Genomic DNA, 20,909 nt, shown 5'->3' on the forward strand with positions numbered 1-20,909 from the left:
AGCAGCATTTCTTCTCTCTGGTTTGCTTAAGAAATATATTGCTTGGAGGCAGATGAAAAGACTGCTTAGAGGTTGGAGACAACTTTACAACCCAAGTTTAGGTTCTAATAACCACAAATAAGTTATTAAGATCCCAGGCTGATATGTAATATATGACATTACTAGGCATAATACTTTAAATACGTTTAAACTTTACAAAACATTAAAATGAATTAGAGATGGTAACAGGATCCCTTAGTGAAAGGAGAAATGGCAATCCCATGTTTGCTGTAGTCAACCCAACACCACCCAGTTCATACTGAGGAGGAATAGAAAATATCTACCCCTACACCAATATCACATAGTTGAATCAATTCACTTTACAGAAGAGGAAACTAAAGCTCAAAGAGATTAAGTGTCTTGCCTGAGACCACACACCATTGGGTAAAGATTACATTTTCCTAAAATGGAGGAGTGGTTTTTCCACTGTCATCCCACCACTGCCTTCAAACTTAACCACCAAGGAAGATGTATTAAAACCTGACCATCTCAGGCGATGGAGACCATCCTGGCTAAAACCGTGAAACCCCGTCTCTACTAAACATACAAAAAATTAGCTGGGCATGGTGGCGGGCGCCTGTAGTCCCAGCTACTCAAGAGGCTGAGGCAAGAGAATGGCATGAACCCGAGAGGTGGAACTTGCAGTGAGACGAAATCGAGCCACTGCACTCCAGCCTGGGCGACAGAGCAAGACTCCATCTCAAAACAAAACAAAACAAAACAAAACAAACCTGACCATCCAGGCCGATGTTTCCAGAGAATGAATTTTGTCTGTTTTGACTTTTCTACATACTTGCCCGCAGGAAGATGAGTTTTTGTTTTATCACTGATTAAATCAGATTTGCTCATTTTGGACAAAGCTACTTTATACAAATCTGAATGCTCTCCTGATTCGTTGGGAGATTAAAAGCGAGCTAGTTAATGGGCTTGTGCTTCAGTTTTGCTCCCCTGTAAAACAGGAATGATTGGCAGCTCTGATAGGAAGGAGAAATAGATAACCTGTATCAGACACTACTGTGTTCCATGGAAATCTCTAAGAAACTGACAAGAGACTTGGGAAGAGAATTTCCTCTTGTTTTCTTTTCAAGCACACAAGGTTTGTGCGGATTTAACTTGATCAAGTGAAAAGCCTATAAAGAGAAAGAGGCGGAATGAGGTTTCAGGATCTATATTCTCCAGCGACTAATAACTGGCAGTGGCAACCGGGGCCTAAGTGGAAGTGAGCAAGTTGGGCAGGGATTTAACTCACATCCCAAAGGCAAGGTCTGTACTGGTTGTTTGTTCAAATAACAGCTTAGCCTTAGAATGTAATACAAGGTACTCAAGTAAAATAAAAAGTAAACTCCACTCAGCAGAGCAGCCAGATCAAGGAGGAATTTGGCTTTACGATGGAACACATTAAATCTGGTAGGAGGAAATAAGTGTGAATGGTAGTCTTCCTCTCCCAGCAGAAACAAATAACATTTAATTTTGCAGAAATCAATCACAATGAGCACCCCCTTGCTTTTGGCCACATCTCTGAGTATTACCTCCTTCATCAGGGGCAGTGCAGGGGCCAAAGAGGGGAAAGAGTAATTCACTGCAATTCACCACTTGTTAACTTTGGAGTTAAAAAAAAAAAAAAGGGAAGGGTACATTTCAGGGAAGGAGGTGGGGCTTTGTAAACGAGTTCAGGGATTACTTATAGATTTCATTTAATAATTCTCTACCTGACCCTCAAAATAATGGAAAAGTGAGTTTTATTAACTCATAAGAGTATATGAAATTCAGTCTCTATCTGCCACTTGTATCTTCAGGTAGAACATATAGATAGGGCAGATGGAAATGATATTGTTTAATAACTGAACATTCAATGAGGCAAACCCAAAATGAAAATATAAATATGCATTGTATAAACAGAGAAATTTAGAAGTCCATGTTAATTGTATCTAGTTAATTTTTAACAGCTTCGTGGTGTATTAGCTTTCTAGGTTGTACTCTATGCCGTTCCTGTATTACTCTATTGACAGGCAGCTGGTGCAGTAATAAAACTGCTATTCCCAGATCTGCCAAGGGCTCAGAGAGAGATGAGTACAAGACAGATATCTACCCACTCACCATTTAACGTGTACCGTTTCCTACTGAACATGCAGATGGCATGGCGGTCCCAGATTTCATTTGAGTTAATCTAATCCCTCCACTGCTCCCACTAGAAAGGAGGGCATTAGCAGCCATATGTCAACCAGATTTGTCAGATTATTCATTACAATTAATTGCTGTTCTCACTTAAGGCCTTTAAGGCTGTGAATTGCTCTGAATTCTATTGCAAACACAAAATTATGAGTAAAAGACTTTAGCCCTGTCATTCAAATTTCACGCTGACCTTTATCAGCTTTTGGCTTTTCCATGGGTGCTGGGCTGAAAGCTTTCTAATTGGTGTTCCATTTCTTCCTCACTACAGGTAAGCTGTCGGCCTAGGCAATAAGTATGACCAGAAAGACAAGAGGAAAAACTCTTAGGTCCCAGCAGACAGTATTTAACTGCCAACTAATAATACATTAGGAAGGTAATGAAACGAGCTAGATGTCATAATGACCCAGTATACTAATTAAGCCTCTAAATACTGCAGGTTTTTAAGACATTTTCTGTCTTAGAAAGGCTTATTTTTGGAACCAAATTTCTTTTTACATTGTTTCATTATTCAAACTCTTTTGTAAGTTATTATGGATGATCATTAGAAATTAACCAAATTAATACCCACACCTTCACATGAAGGAGAAGTCAGATTTCAGGCTCCAATACGCTGGACTCTGTCAATGTCATTTTAACATATTCTTAGATGAAGGAAACTTTGAGACTTCTCAGCTCTGCAAAAGAAGTTATTCAATTTATTTTATTTACTTTTCCTTGATGCCACAATCCAAAGTTAGAAGCACTTTCTTTTGCACTTTCCTTTGCTTTTCAATGTTCCGTTGAACCTGTTTGGTTATGGATGAATCCTCTTCTCTGTTAAACTCAACCAAAGCCATGGTGTGATGGAATCAGTACTGTTTGATTAGATGATCATCAGAGGATCCTTGATTGCCAAGAAGTGTCTGTCATTGATATTATTAAGCCACAGTGGGGCTGCCTTGATTAATACTTTGTTTGCAACTTCAGACCAGCAATTTTGTCAGTTGTTTCACAAATCTCGACATGAAGGTTTATTAAGGATTTCCTAAGCAGAAGTTGACAGTTGAAACTTCTACTATGATTTCCTTCTTTGTACTTAAAGTCCTTATGTGCAGAATAAGGTAATATCTTGGGTCGGGAAAAAATGAAAGAGAGGAAATCAGTGTTGTTGTTGGGGTTTTTTCTTGGTCGTTACAGAGATACTAATAGAAACCAAAAGTCTCACCACTCTAGTGCTAGAAATGTTATATATGAATGATAGCATTAGGTTTGGCAATATTCCCTGAACGTAAAATAAAAATTTAGTGTTTTCATCTTAGTCCATTGTCTGCTATAACAAAATACCATAAACCATGTGGTTTATAAACAACAAAAATTTATTTCTCGAATTTCTGGAGCCTGGAAAGTCCAAAATCAAGACTCCAGAAAATTCCATGGCTGGTGAGGGCTCCACTTCCTAGTGCATGGATGACTGTCTTTTCTCTGTGATCTCACCTGGTGGAGGGGCCCAGTGAACTCTCTGGGGCCTCTTTTGTAACGAATGAGCTCTGCTGTCATGACCTAATTACCTACCAAAACCCTCATCTCCCAATAGCATCACCCTGGGGGCTAGATTTTCAACATACGAATTTGGAGGGGTGGGCATAAACATTCAGTCTGTTGTAGTTTCATTTAAACATTTGTCAATAAAATAGTAAAGAACAGTTATAGCAGGTGAATCATGTCTGCATTTAAGCACACTACTTATTGTTCTTTTTATTGGACATAGGGACTTTCAAGTGGTAATGGAGATCAACCAAAAAGGCCAAGGATACAATAATTGGCCTATGAAAGTCATAATTAATACATCTTCTCTCTAAATGGAGACAAAATAAGAATTCTTTCTTTTAGACCTTTCACTTACTTTTCTGATGAGAGACAACTTACCCATGAAGTACCATCTTTGCTTAGATTTTTTAAGCCCTGAAAATGATTTAGAAGAATTTACGTAAGATAACTACTATGTCATGGTTAGATTTCCCTTCTTAATCAAATACACTATATAAATCCAAAAGCGTTTAATCTATGTAAAGAAATATGTTTACATCTTTTGTTGATATATATAAAAGAAGGATCTCAATTTCTACAAATTAATATCCTAGGAAAATGATTACCCAATTTCAAATGCCCGAGGATTACTTTCTCTAATTAGCCAACTATTAAGAGCACTAAATAGATTTATCTTTAGACCTATTTTTAATATATTCCATCACCTTTTTTCCCAACTAGTAGGATTTCATGATTGAAATAAGCTTAGGGATGTATGACTGAACAAACTTTGATAACAGATGGCTACCAGATCAAGAAAAAGTTGGGCTCTTTCTTGAAGCAAAAGAAGACAAATACAAGATGAACAAAGAGGCAATAATGATGCAAAAGATAAATGAGGTGATAGTCTACATTTCCAATAAATTCAGGAAAGAATGGCAGATCTTGACTGCTGAAAGGCTGAAGGAAAACAGTGACCCCAGAAATATCAAATAGTACTAACTTTCAAACCATGATTTGGCTTCAACTAAACCAGTTAACACTGACCTCTGCTACTATTAATCAAAATCAGATGACTTGAGCAAGTCATATCACCTAATTAAACCTTATTTACTTCATATAAGTAAGTGAGAGAGTTGGAATAAATAATTTGTCATTTTTATTTGCTAAATTTGATACTAAATACCATGAAATGAGAAGAAAAACAGAAAAAAAGTATAAAGCTTATCCAGAGGTCCAACAAATCTGTAAAGATAGAAAAATTTTAGACAAGTAATACTGGACTCTTTTTATACCATTTATGAGAATTTGCTTGAGGTGGAATGAAAATAATAATGGAATCAACTTTTCCCTCAATACACTAAGCCTATTGTTTTCTCTATATATAGGCCGTCTAGACTAGACTACAGCTGTTTCCTTTTAGTGGCACAAGTAACATCTATGTCTATCTTTTGGAAGTTCTGTGATGACAAGAGCTGTGTATATCTGGTTCTCAGTTATATATTCCCAGAAATTAATATAATACCTAGTTCTTAATGAATATGCAGTAAGTGTTTGTTGAATTAGTAGAATACATAAATCACAATGACAAACAAATGCATCTTAAATCTTTTTTCCTAATTTGGTAAAAAATAGTGTCAACTGGATGGCTCTAGGAAATGACAATGTCAAATATTCTGTTGGCGTACTTTGAAATACATGTATCTTGATTTCCATGCAGTTCCTCTTCTCATGCTATTTGACTTCTCTTTTCTTAAATGTCTTTGAGTTTGAAGATAATTTGGGTAATTTGAGAAAAATCTATCCATTAAAGGCCAAGCTCTTCGAAAATGTACCAATTACGTTTTTGCTAACTAAACGTAAAGATGTTTTAATATTTCAAGTAGTTGTGTGACTTGAAATTTGCTAAAATAATTCCCAACAAATATGGAACATTTGGTATTTTTTTCAAAAAGTAAGCTGGGTAGGTAAGTCTTTTACTCTTTTAAAAATATAACACTATAAAATGCTTAAAATTTCATACTTCATTAAATTTTATGTGACACGAATTTAAAGTTCTCATAATAAAGCCCATCTCATTAAGATCACTTCAGTTGAACAAGGTCTCTCAGTTAAAGGAGAGAAGTAACTGTCACAATGAAAAGAACATTTCTCCTTCCTTAAAATAATATACAACAAAAATGTAAAATCTCAACTGATAAACACTAAATAGCCCTCACCAGCGGTGGAAATCAGCAATATTAGGGTGCACATTGCAATATTTAACTTAGCCTTCAGGCACATAGGTAAGCTTTTCCTCTAATGTACTGGTTTTTTAAAGCAGAAATTAAGCCATATAGTTTTAAATTTGCTTAAACCAAAACATAAAGTGAATGAAGTCTCAGTTTTTGTCCTAGTTATTATATAACTATTGTGCAACTCTAATGGTTTAAAAGAAGCTAATATGTCTAAATATGAAAGAAAATCCTTATCCAAATAATTACAATTTTGTTTTCATTTTTGTCAGGAGATTCTGTTTATATCCTGGCTTTCTGCCTGTCATGTTAATGCTATAAAAATCCTGAACTTGGAAAGTTATAGGGGGAAGACTTAGGATAATATGGTGGCCAAAGTATTTACGCTAGAGAGAGGAGCAAGGCACCTGGTAAGCAGATCCATGCTGGTAACTTTTCTAAAGACTTCGATTTTTCAAAGGATGGTTATGTTTATTTGTTGATCACAAGGGTGAACTCTCCTGTATTCTCTCTCTGGGACTGAGACAGTCTAGATAGTATTTGGGATACCTTGTTGTATGGTTTCTAACATCAAAAAAAATTAAACTTTAGTACAGAAAATAGACCTGCAACCACCAAATCAGAGTCCAAAGTAGAATGTTGTAAACGTTGACTGTAAGAGAATTTTTAAAGGCTAATGGATTACTAAATATCATATTGTTAAAGAACATCTTTTGATAAGAAAAAAGTTCCAAATATATATAAAAATAATAAGAGCTGATTAAAAATTAGAATATGTATTATATTACTTTTGCATAAAAATACACATGAGAAAATATTGAAACTACATATATATCCAAATGCTAGAAGCATTTTCTTTTTAAAAGTTCATGGTGTTTCCACTGATTTTCTCTAATTTCTAGATATTCTGCACTGGATATAAAAGTACTCCCTTGATTGGGAAAAAAATGTTAGGAGCTATAGAAAATTCAAAAGATGAGAGAAGATTTGGGAATTGAGTAGTTGAAGAATGTCCAAGAAGAAAATGTGATTTGACCTGAATTTTGATGAACAAGTGAAGGTTGTTCTGGGTGTAGGGAATAGCATAAATGACCCCTGGTGAAAAGCAGTAGGCTTGTCTGAGGCATGTCACAGAGTCTGTGTCGCTGGGTAAAGAAGTGGTTGGGCTGGGTGAGAGTGAAGTGCAAGATGGGCCTCTAGAAAGTTAGTTTGGAGTCAGGTTGCGGTTAGCCTTCAAAGTCATGTGTAAGGCTGTACTTAGGAGCAGGGGTCAGAGAACACTGACAGTTCATGAGAAGGGGACTCATGTTATCATAGCAGTTTTGAGGAGATTCCCCTGATGGTCACCCATTATTTAGAAAGATTTTGCACAGTACTTACGAGGTTCCTTGAACTTAATAAGAGTTAGGATAAGGAGCAAGAGATTTAAATGGCATTTCAGAGTTAAAACGACAGGATTTGCTACCTGGCTGGATGTAAAGACATGGAGGGGAGGAGGGCTGAGCTTTAGAAAGGCTGTTTGGGTTTAAAGGTTTGGTGACTGGGAGGGGAATCAATGGGAAGAGACTGACATCAGCCCACTAGTTAAAATCTCACATTAGTGCTCTCAATTGAGAACATGAAGGCACCAAGTTTAGTGTACGAGTATGCAGAGAGAAAACATAAACCTAAGGATAGAGCTCTGGGGAATTTCCTCTTTTAAGGGGCAAGGGAAGGAAGATGAGCCCTTGAGAAAGCAGAGAGAATGCTCAAACAGAACCAAGATGCTTAGTTTCACAGGAGAAAAGAAAGGAGAGTGTTTCAAAGGGCAAATGAATGGCAGCAAGGCCAAGATGTTCTGGGGGATTGTGAGAAAGTGTTGAGGTTTTCAGTTTCATTCCCTCCTCTTCATTTGCCCCACTCCCAGCCTTTGAAGCCAGGGCTTCCTGGGGCAACTATAACACTTACCTCCAAAATTTTCCCTACAAAAATGAACATGGTAGAGGAGAGAAAGCATAGAGCAAGAAAAGCCTACTACGAGGTCTACCTCAGTGAATAACATTAGGTTTTAAATCTAGAGGGACCTTCAGTCACTTAGTTCAACCTTCTGATTTAATAGACACACAAGTGAAATTATCACCATTTATGTGACTTGCTCACGGTCCCAAAATCTCAGGACCTTGGGTCCTACCTTTGTGCTTGTTGAGTTAGCATCTCCACTAATAGCAACCTTTGCTAGTTACTTGAAAACTATAGGAAATGCCACTGAGTCTATGAAGTGGAATCCTGAGTCATTCTCGTTTTAAGATTTTTATCTAAATCTAAGGTTTTATTTTTCCTTGAAGCAGGCTTATCCTTAGTAAAGCCCATTCCTTTGTCCATCATGATTAGTAGCAAAGTTTTATTTTGTTTTGATTTGTTTTGCTTGTTTTACAATTCACAGGTAAAATTAACATGGAAAATATTTTTTCTTAAGAAACGCAACAGCTGGCCAGTTGCAGTAGCTCACGCCTGTAATCCCAGCACTTTGGGAGACGGAGGCGGGTGGATCACAAGGTCAGGAGTTCAAGACCAGCATAGCCACCTCTACTAAAAATACAAAAATTAGCCGGGTGCTGTGGCAGGTGTCTGTAATCCCAGCTAATCGGGAGGCTGAGGCAGGAGAATCACTTGAACTTGGGTGGCAGAGCTTGCAGTGCACTGCACTCCAGCCTCAGTGATGGAGTGAGACTCCATCAAAAAAAAAAAAAAAAGAGCTAAGTAGACAAGAGCACAGCAAAGAAGAAAATGGGTTACGGTGTTGAGTACATATCAGAACCATTATCTGAAGTAGAAATATCAAAACTGCAAGAAGTGAAAGATAAAAGAAAATAGATGAAAAGAAAGTCTTTCAGGCTCCAGGTCTTCTAGTGCTCCATGCAGAGAAAGAGATAAGGAGCTGGGACTAGTTGAGAAGATGACATGGTTATAGTCTCCCCAGCAGTCAGCAGGTGGGGCCCGGTGACTAGGCAGTGGAGATGCTCTCTCAAAGGAAGGGTTGGATGGAAGTTAGAAGCAGCCTCCATGTGAGTCGGAGGAAGAAAGTAGTGTGTAAATGGTCATTCTTATACAATAGACCAAGACATAATTAACTTGAAAAATAACTCTTGTGAAAAGTAAGGAGAATTATCTGTTATGAACTGAACTATTGTATCCTTCTCAAGATTCATATATTGAAGCCCTAACTCTCAGTGTGACTATAGTTGGAGATGGGGTCTCTAAGGAAGTAATTAAGATTAAATGAGGTCACAAGGGTAGGGCCCTGATTCAATAGGATTAGTGTCCTTATAAGAAGAGACACCAGAGAACTCACTTATTCTCTCTCCTCGCACAAAGAATACCACATGAGCACAGAGTGAGAAGGCAGCCATCTTGGACCCAAGGGAAAAGCACCCACCAGATACCAGCCCTGATGGCATCTTGATCTTGGACTTCCAGTCTCCCAAACTGGATGCAAATAAATTTCTGTTGTCTGAGCCAACCAGTCTGTAGTATTTTGTTATGGCAGCTCAAGAAAATAGATTACTTACTAATAATTGCCTTGTTAGTAATATGGCATCGTAGCTAGGAATACAGGCATTAAAATCAGACAGCCTAAGTAAAACTTCCTTCACCACCACACTAAAGCCTGGTGACCTTGGGCAAATATTCAACATTGAAATTCCTCAGTTCCCTTATCTACAATGTGAAATGATAAAATAACCTATCTTATTAGCTAATGTGAGGATGAAATAAAATCACGTATGTAAAGTGTCTTATACATACTAAGTACTCAATGAATATTAATTTAAAATAATAAAAGAATAAGACTATTTCACCAACCATAATTATAAATAAAATTAACCACCCTGGGCTCTAAAATGGTTACAATGGAACTCAGCAGGTCTAGGTTTTATCTCATTTAGATAAGAAAAATCTGAATTTTGCAAATAATTTCTAGTAATAGTATAAAAGGTTCAGAAATTGAAGTTCTAAAGACACTGAATGTGAACACTTGCATCATGTTGGAGAGTCATGGAGTAGGTTTCAGGATCCCTTTTGCCTGCTCTTACTTTGGTGAATTTTAATCCTATCACACCTTGAGTCAGGCCTCATAATGTAGTCATACCATACAACTCTTAGATCTGCTCCTATTCTCACTAATTTCAATGCCATTTCAACATTACCTCATCTCTTATGTAAATACTTAAGTAACTAAGACTTCATAACTTGTGGTCATTTAAAAATATATCTCATTTTTAGTAAATGTCTTCTTCTAATCTTCAGCTTTAAAAAATAATTTAAATCTGGTTGCTTTTTCACAACTGTCCTGGTTTCCTGGAACTTTCATAAGTGAAATGCACGTTAAAAAGCATTCACTGATACTAACATTCTTTCTTTCCACATGTCTAATTCGAAGTGGCTTTCCTCTGAAGCTAATGAAGATTCAGGCCCCTCAGTTACATTGGGCCCTTTACAAATATTTGCCAGAGGCCCTGGGAATTTGGTATTCATAGTTCCGTATCATATTTCTTAAGAGGGTCCTCCAAATTACATACCATCCTCACCTTGCTGTTGCTATATCCTCTGAACTTTCAAAATATTTAATATTTAAAGTAATATTTGAAATTTAATAGGAATTCCAGTTGAAAGAAAATTAGGCTATGGAGAGTAGTCTATGAAAAAATACCTCTGCAGGCCGGGAGTGGTGGCTCACACCTGTAACCCCAGCACTTTGGAAGGCCGAGGAGGGCAGATCACCTGAGGTCAGGAGTTCGAGACCAGTCTGACCAATATGATGAAACCCTGTCTCTACTAAAAATACAAAAATCAGCCAGGCGTGGTGGCATGCACCTGTAATCCCAGCCACTCTAGAGGCTGAGACAAGAAAATCGCTTGAACCTGGGAGGCAGAGGTTGCAGTGAGCCAAGATCACGCCATTGCACTCCAGCCTAGGCAACAAGAGTGAAACTCTATCTCAAAAAAAAAAAAAAAAAAAAAAAAAAAAAAAAAAAAAAAAAAAAAAAAAAACACCTTTGCATATATCTCTTAGCCTCCAAACTGAACAAAATGGGTATTTAATTATGTACTCATAGGTTCCAACTTTTATTTTAGCACCAGAGGCTTTTTGTCAAATGCAATCTTATCAAGTAGGACTTCTCTATCCAAAGAAAGTCAAGGGGAGCTCTACTCACTCACTACCCCTTCAATCCCAACTGCTTAAACACGTATAGACAGCCTGATTGGTCCTGTCCTCACAGCACAATTTGAAAGCCACTAACCTAGACAATAATACAATGGGTATATAACTGGAGACAGAGAAGGAAAGTCTCACATGATTTTGTAGCGTAGGTAAGACTATAAGATATCCAACACCATAGGATAACCAGCCATTTTCCTGATGGGTGGAATATATTCTGCCTAGAATCATAGGGAAACTGTGTAAGACAATTTTGAGGCTCTTTCTCACCAGTTGATTCTCAGGTCTCTCAGGAGAAGATAGGAATAACCACTCTCAGAAACATTTACATTCTAAATATCAGAGATTACTGTTGTCTGATACTAATATTGGAAACATATGGAAAAACAACTCAAGATTTGGCAGGTGAATTCTTTTATTTTATATGGGACTCCAAAAACCTATGCCTTTTAAAAGGACTTGAATACAAAGATATGCAAAATACTCGAAGAAAACACCTTAAGTTTACATATCACCACATCTTTCTTCTAACTACGCTTTGAATTTCACACCCTTGAATTCCAAATCTTTGCAAACATTTTCTGACCCATCTGAATTACATTTCAATCTACTTAGCTCCAGCTTTTGTAAACATTCAATGAACTTGATTTTCTTTAAGAAACATGCTACATTATTCACACTGTCCCCATTTTTCTATATGGAATACAAAACACCAATTCTTTAATCATGTTATTTGTTAAGGCATTTAATTTTTCTTTGGTAAGCTTAATCTTCAATCATTCCTTTATTCATTCAGTATAAATTTACTTGGTGTCTATCTTCCAGATTCTGTGTAAAAAAAAAAAAAAACTAGGGGTACAAAAATAAATAAGATTAGAACTTGTTCTTCTTAAAAAGAACAAGGTCATAGAAGTCAATGGCCATGCTTGTTGAATCATCTCTGGAATCTTCAAATGTAACTTGGCATTTAATAAATGTATTTTATTGCCATGGTATTGTCAACTAGGCAAGAGGCATGAACATTCAATTTTGGTGGAAATTTCTTATTTACATGAGTGCCCAGAAATAGGTTCTGTATTTAATTCTCTATTTCTTTTTTTTATATATCTATGTTTTAAAACTAATACCTAAGGTAAATTATTTCTCCCTACAGATTAAATTCCTATCACTAATACATATGCTTGTAATCATAAGCTTATTTGGAAATGAGACACACTGTTCTACACAGTTGCCACCCCACCATATCTGTGGGTTCTGCATTGGTGGATTCAACCAACCTCAAATAGAAGATAGTCTAAATAAAATTGTGTCTATACTGAACATGTACAGACATTTTTCTTGTCATCATTCTCTGAACAATAGAGTCTAACAACTATTTACATAGGATTTACATTATATTAGGTATTATAAGTAATCTAGAGATGAGTTTATATATACAGGAGGATGTAAGTTAAGTTATATGCAAATACCAAACCATTTATATCAGGCAGCACTTGAGTGAGTATCTGCAGATTTTGGTATCTGAGGGAGGTCCTGGAACCAATCCTCCACGGATACCAATAGAGGACTGTACTCTATAAATTCTTACCTAGAGAATCAAAACCCTATAGTTAATCAGGAAAAGCTGGTTGCTTTATCAATTATTCCTTACTGCTTCCAGCCAAGAAATCAGCAATTTAGTAAAATGATTTATAAAAAAGAACTAGTAATAATTTATTTGGGGGATCTTCCACAACTACGAATCATTCAAACAATCATGGGGCCACAGATCCTGAGCTTCTGTTCTCACTGGTTTCCTTTCTCCCTCACCAACATTCCCATCAACAATTATACCTCTAAAGGAGGCTGGTAATCACAGCCTCTAATCCATTTGCACCTCACTCTTACCTTTCCTTTATTTAAAACATTCTTGAGTTCATGGAAATTTTTAGCAAGCAGAGCCCACAGGTCATCTCTTACTAGCTTCTCTGCTACCCTGGATGGAAAGGAAACAGAAGTAGAGAAGCATTATCCATCTATTTTGAAAATGCCTGGTCTGGGGAGAATGCCCACTGTCTATTTATTTTACATGATGGCCCCCACTCCTATTTTCATCAACCTACACTTCATATACTTCATGATATACCCGAGTGCAGCTTGTCATGGTTACCAGTGACTGATATGATTAAATATACAAAATCATTTTACCAGATGATAAAGGAAGCTACACTGTCTAAAAATTTCATATATCTAACGTGTTGTATAAACAGCCTAAATCCCTATACATTTTATAACTTCAGCAGTCTAAAGGTTAAAGCCTGTCAGTTGAATTTCACAAATTCCAGGAAGAAATGGGGAAGTAGCACCAACTCTTCATTGTATACCAGTGATCAAACATCTCCTCATTACACTTCAATATTGTTGCCTCTAAAGGTCACCATTGCTGAACATAATCACACAAAATCAAAGCTGCAAACTTTATATATCATGGAGGCGGTAAATAGCTTGGAGGTTTATTTTCTGGTGCCTGAACAACACTCTGAACCCGTGTATAAATTCCTAGGAACTGTCGCATGAGCCAAACATATTTGCAGTGCCTAACAATAGCTTCAATTAAATAAGTTTCCTGTAAAAATATTTTTTTCAGTCATTTCAGGTGAAAAATACAACTCACTACCCACAAAGTAGTATAAGTCATTTTAATTTGTCTGTTTTAAATGAAATTACCTTTTCTTACCTTCCTGTAAAAGCATGTTTGATAATTATTTGTAAATAACCCTCCAAATGGAATATCCAAAAGTTTACTTAAAAGGGAAGTCATGAAGTTCATTTAGTAAAGCACTAGTATGCCCAATAATCACATATGCTCCTTGCTTTTTTCATTCATTGATTTTGCTGCATGTTATTTGGACAACCTGTCACTTTGTAAGATCTGTGGATTCGAAGTAGAAGCCTAGTCTCATCAAAGCCACCATCAGTTCTAACTACGTCCATGCTTGGTCCTTGCATTTATTCTCTTTCAACAGCCAATATTTTCTTTTGACCATACAGCTTATATCGTTTCATTTCCACAGACGAGCCTAAAACTCTCCAGTGGCTTCTGATTATACTTAAAATTCAAACTGTTCACCATGGTCTACAGAGCCTTGCATAAACTGATCCCTGCATCACTCTGGTCTCAACTCCTAACATTCTTTTTATTTGCTTAAATTCCAGCGACACCAAATTCATTTGTGTTGAATGTGCCAACGTCTTTGATGGCTGGAGATTTGCACTCTTATTGATTCCCCTGCGCAAGTGCATCCTGTTCCCAAATCTTGAAATGACTCTTTCTCTTTTTTTTCTTCTCGTCTTCTCCAGAGTGCTCTCTTTTCAGGAAAACTGTTTCTCCCCACCAAAACCAATTACCTCCTATTCCTACAATCTCTTTTCATCCCATCCCCCTACATTATTTCAGTCATGGAACTTATAATCTGAAGTTGTCTAACTCAGACAATTTTTTTACTGGGTTGTTCTCTGTTTCTGCCTTCACTAGCGAAAAGGTCTGCTAGAAGCAGGTTCTTAGTCTATCTTTTTCAGCAGCATGTGGTAGAGATGCAATAAACAGATACAAATCCTCTTTAACTTACAGTGGGGCTCATCCTGATAAATCCATAATAAGTTGAAAAGAGCATTGAATACACGTAACCTACCGAACATCATAGCTCCATCTAACCTATCTTAAATGTGCTTAGAACAATTGTATTAGCCTACAGATGGAGAAAATCATCTGGCAACACAGTGCACTGTAGAATATATCTGTTGTTTATCCTTGTGATCATGTGGCAGACTGGAAGTAGCGGCTCACTGCTGCTGCCCAGCCTGAGAGAGAGTATCACAGCACTGTGCTACTCTCTTGGGCATATTGCTAGCCCAAGAAGAGATCAAAATTGCAAATTTGAAATATAGCTTTTAGTAAATGCATATTACTTTTATACTATTATAAAGTCAAAAAATCTATGCCAAACCACTGTAAGTCTGTGACTGTCTGTAGATCATCAAATGAATAAAATTTTAGGATGTTTTCATTGACAGAAATGTATGCCTTTAAAGATAGTTTACCATTTAAATATAGAAAAAAAATGACACTTCTGTATAAATAGATACAGCATGAGTGCAAAGTACACATTATATTTTGCACTATTATATATATAATCAGTAATTATTATTAATGTGGCATGATTAATTCAGTATATCGCTTTTCAGAAGGTCTGTGATTGTCACCATGTTATGATGAAAAACAATTTTTAATCAGATTCTTGATTTCTAATACAGTTTTCACTGAAAATGATAATAATCATGTTTGTTTTCCAGTACATAGCAAACACTATGAAGTATTTTAAAAAATCTTTTCCCTGTATTTAAATCAGAATATCCAATACTGAAGGAGCTGTACTGGTGATAAAATAATGTCTTTTGTTCTGACTTCTTGCCTTGTTAATGAAGAATTTAAGATGATCAGCTGCTATTTTCATATTGGAGCATTAAGTTGCCTACTTAAGAATTCAAAGGCCGGGCAAGGTGACTCATGCCTGTAGTCACACCACTCTTGGAACCTGAGGCAGAAGGATCACTTGAGCTCAGGAGTTCAAGACCAGCCTGGGCAACATAGCAAGACCGCGTATCTTCTAAAAATCAAAAAAATTAGCCAGGTGTGGTGGCACGTGCGTATAGTTTTAGCCACTCAGGTGTCAAAGGCACCAGGATTGCCTGAGCATAGGAAGTGAAGGCCACCTGATCATGCCTCTGCACTCCAGCCTGGGCAATAGGGCAAAATCTGTTCTAAAAAAAAACAAAACAAAACAGAAAAAACAGAGGAGCATCAATCCTAAAAAGAAATAAATAAAACAGTTCCATTTACTATAGCATGAAAAAAATGAAAAAAGATAAAGAACTTAAGAATAAATTTAACCAAAGGAGTACATAAATTGCACACTGAAAACTATAAAACACTGGTAAAATCAATTTTAAAAGATACAAGTAAATCTCATGCTCATGGATTGGAAGATTTAATATTATTAAAATGTTTATACTACCCACAGCTACCTAAAAATTCAATGCAATCCCTATAAAACTCCCAATGACATTTTTTGTAAAAATAGAAAAAATATTCCTAATATTCATGTGGATTTTCAAGGGACCCCAAATAACCAAAACAACGTGGAAAAGAAGGAAAATGTGGAGGCCTCACACTTCCTGATTTCAAAGCATACAACAAAGCAACAGTAATCCAGATGATGAAGTACTGGCGTAAAGTTAAATATCTGGATCAATGGAACAGAGTAGAGAGGCCAGAAGCAAACCCTTATATATATGGTCAAATGATTTTCAACAAGGATGCCAACACTACACAACGGGGAAAGGACAGTATCTTTAACGAGTAGTATTGGAAAAACTGGGTATCCATTTGCAAAATAATTATTTTGCACCCTTAACGTTATACACAAAAATTAACTCAAAATGAGTGAAATATAAGCCCCAAAGCTACAAAACTCCTACAGCAAAACATAGAGGAAGAGTCTCAAGACATTGGATGTGACATAATTTTTTGGATATGACACATATGACAAAATCACAGGCAGCAAAAGAAAAAACAGATAAATGGGACTATATCAAACTAAAAACTATCAAAGGAAACAATCAATGGAGAAAAAAAGCAACCTATGGAATGTGAAAAAATATTTGCAAGTCATGTATTTGATATAGGGTTAATACCCAGAATATATAAGGAACTTCTACAACTCCACCACAAAAAAACAAATTACCCAATTTAAAAATGGGCTAAGGACTTGAATAGACAATTCACCAAAGAAGACATACAAATGGCCAATAAGCCTATAAAAGATGCTCAACATCACTAATCATAAGAGAAATGCTAACCAAAATCACAATGAGATATCACTTCACACACATTAGAATTGCCACTATCAAAGGAACAGAAAATAACAAGTGCTGGTAAAGATGTGGAGAAATTACAACCCTTGTGCACTGTGGGTGGGAGTGTAAAATAGTGCAGCTATTATGGAAAACAGATTGGAGGTTCCTCAAAAAATTTAAAATAGAATTACCATGTAGCCAGTAATCTCAGTTCTGGGTATATATTTTGAATCCAAAATAATTCAAAGCAGGATCTCTAAGAGATATTTGCACACCCTTGTTAATTGCAGCATTATTCACAACAGCTAAAAGTGGAAGCAAACCAAATCTCCATCAACACATACATGGATAAAGAAAATGTGGTATATACACAATGGAGTGTTATGCAGCATTTTAAAAAGGAAATTCTGTCATATGCAACAATGTGAATGAACCCTTAGGACATATGCTAAGTGAAATGAACCAGTCACAGAAGGACAAATGCTATGCGATTCCACTTATACAAAGTATCTAAAGTAGTCCAAATCACAGAGACAGAAAGTAGACAGGTGGTTGCAAAGACTGGAGGAGAAGAAAGGAGAAATTAGTTTAATGGCTATAGAGCTTCAGTTTCACAAGATAATAAAGTTCTAGATATCTGTCGCACAACAATGTAAATATACATAACGCTACCACCTTGTACACTTAAAAATTGTTAAAATGATAAAATTTATGTTATGTGGTTTTTACCACAAGAAAAATAATAATGATTCAAGGAAAAGCTTTCTAGCTTTATTTCCTGTAGCTTACCACAGAAATAAGCGTACTTCATGAAGTAATTGCTTCTGATCAGTTTTCTGCACTCTTCTTTTTGATGAAAAGTTTGAAAAAATTAGAGACCAGGAGTCACTAAAAAGAATTTTCATCAAGGAACACTATCAAATAAAAATTACAAGGGAAGAGAACTCAAAATAAAAGATAAGATTGTTTTCCACATTAAGATGCTACTTCCCACAGCCATATCCACGGGCTTATCGGTAACTTTAATGTACATAAGTTATGCTGTGTGCACAGCATGTTAATGAAAGAAATGAGTGATTAGCAAGTTTAAGTAAAAACAGCTTATGACCAAAATTATTCAGATATTTCTTTCCATTTTTATTTCAAAGAGGATGTTCTCATTTATTCCACTCATTTATGGTTTATTTCCAAGTACCTTCAAAAGAGACTTCTGAAAAGTCTAATTGAGGGATATCAACTAATAAACTTCTGTTCAAAATATGTAAAACCGTTGTCCTCTCTATTCTTTTGATTGTAACATTAGATTCCATTATCACTTAACAGAGGTCTAAAAAACTGTTTTGTCTGAGCACAGACTGGTTTTCAGTTTACATTTCTCTGTGTGTGTGTGTGTGTGTGTGTGGTGTGTATGCATGTGTGTATTTGTTACTGTTATTTAATACTTTATTGGATATAGGTCCACACCTGTGTATGGATTACTCCAATTTGAGGAACTTTGTTTCCCTTGATTTTTCATCCTTTATTCACTTCACATAGTGAACAGCGATTCAGGTCCAAACTCCCTGTGAGACAGGAATTTCTTCAGAGCAGTGGGACTGGCACATTTCTCACGTACAGCTTCTTGTGTCTCTGTTACATCCAGGACACATGCAGTTTGCAGCTTCACGGGCAGACAAGTCTCTCAATGTAGGTATATAAGTGAATTCCAAATAGAGGCAGATGACGGGTTTCTTACAACTTTTGACTTCTTCGCGCACTGATTCTGTTCAGCCTAATGACTTAATCTGAACATTACATTTCCCACTGCTGCTGAACATTATTTCATGGAGTTATGTAGTTTTATGTTTCTTCTCTTATTTATGTTTGTTTGGGGAATTTGTGAAATGCTTTTTGATCTGCAATGAGATGAGGGTTTTTTATATTGCAAAATAATGGGACTACATGCTGCATGAACTACCTTATCTTTCGTTCATTTCGCCCATTTTATTATACCCATTGTAGCCAATAAATATGTCAACATGCTCTCATGTGAAACCTGTCAGATCTGTGAGGCATGACTTCCCATCATTGGATAGAAATCTAAAACCAAATTTATCCCTGAAAAGAAATGAAGGATAGACTAAAGTATTTAAAATAAACTAGAAAATGGTAGCAACAATTTTCTTAAATGGACATATTTAAACAATGAACACATTCTTTTCTACTTTGGACTTATTAAGAAGTTTCAATCTAAAAAGAAATATTCAAAGTAAGTACTACAATCTGCAGGTGAAATGGTTGCTGCTATAATCTCCTAGAGTTTAAGGCCTATTACCTCAAGCTTATGATCTCTTTAAATCACTAGAAAGCAATGACAAAACAACATCAGTGATCTCTCTAAAGCTGCACTATCCAATACAGGAACCACCAGCTATTTAAATCAAACTTTAATTAAAATTAAAATTAAATTAGAATCACATTAGCTATATTTCAACCACTCAGTATGTGGCTAGTGGCTACCATATTGGTTATTTCCTTCATCTCAGAAAGCTCAGTTGGTTAGAACTGCTCAAAATCATTATGTATACACATTTGCCATCATTTTTAGTCTTGGAAAATGTGTTCCACAGTGAAATTGTTAAATGCCACTTGTCTCAACCTGCACCTGCCCAATTTTACAAAGAATTTTAAGAAATCTCTAATTTGAGATAAATAGTGAGAGGCTGCATCGTGAAACATAAGAGACACTTTCATGGTTTAAGGATCCCAAAATATCCTTTAGAAAAGATCTAATAATTCCTTTTAGACAATTGTTAGGTACTCTAGTCTTTGTTTTTGTGAATTTCAATGAATTTTAGGAGTAGGCAGTAAACTTGTTTTCCTATTAAATGTTTAGAAGGACTTTAAATATTACTGAAACCTCTAGTAGTAAGGAATTAAAACATCATGCTCTGTTCAATCACTACCATATCTTAATAATTTGAGTGTTAACTCCTTTTCTCTACCAGAAAACCACCCCTTAAGCAATAATTCACCACCTTAATTAAAGACAGAAGTGCTTTCTTTTATAGAAAGAGTAAGGGGAATTTTATCAGTCCAAAATAAAATGGTGGAGGTATTAGTGATTAGGAAAAGGAATATTTTAATGCAAGGACAATGAGAGATAAAAAGAGAAATAAGATTTTCTAACTGTGTGGGTAAAGCTGGTGTACATCACTCAAAGGAAATTATTTCTCCCAAGGCAAATTTACAGCCCTGGTCCCCAGGGCTACTCTTCCTTCTACTCTAGGACTCACACAGCAACACACATATAAACTGTAGGTAGTTGGATTATTACCTCCCAGTCACTGTTCAGTCAGACACTTAAGTACAAATAGAAACCGTGAATAGTGGCTTATACTGTCTACCTCAGGGTACATGTCCTGTCAAAGTTTAGAGGAAGACTCTACTCAAGACCACCCCACACAGTAATACAGGTTGGGCCGTGCACACACTTTTAAAGCAACTCTAACTCTCCAGTTCTGCTTGCCTGGGAACATACCCAACAATGGTTCCTAAGTGGAAACTGACATTTAAGGAATCTAAGTTTAAAGATGAGATAATTTTGAGCTTGACTTGGATAGTCTGTTATATTTGTGTTTTTTCAAAGACCTATTTGTATGAATATTTTCACTGCTGGTAAAAACCTTTACCATTGGTTAGCAATTTAGCCTTTTAGGAAGGCCGTGAGGTGCAGTAGAATCACACCTATTCAAAATCTCAATCAATTCCTGCCACTTACAGGTTCAGTAATCTTGAGTAAATCTCTTAACCCATCTGAAACTTAACATCTTCCTCTAGAAAGGTGAGCTCTTTGGCTTCAAAAGAGTTCTAAGAGTAGTATGAAA

This window comes from Macaca thibetana, chromosome 12, assembly GCF_024542745.1.
Source record: "Macaca thibetana thibetana isolate TM-01 chromosome 12, ASM2454274v1, whole genome shotgun sequence".
Classification (NCBI taxonomy): Eukaryota; Metazoa; Chordata; class Mammalia; order Primates; family Cercopithecidae; genus Macaca; species Macaca thibetana.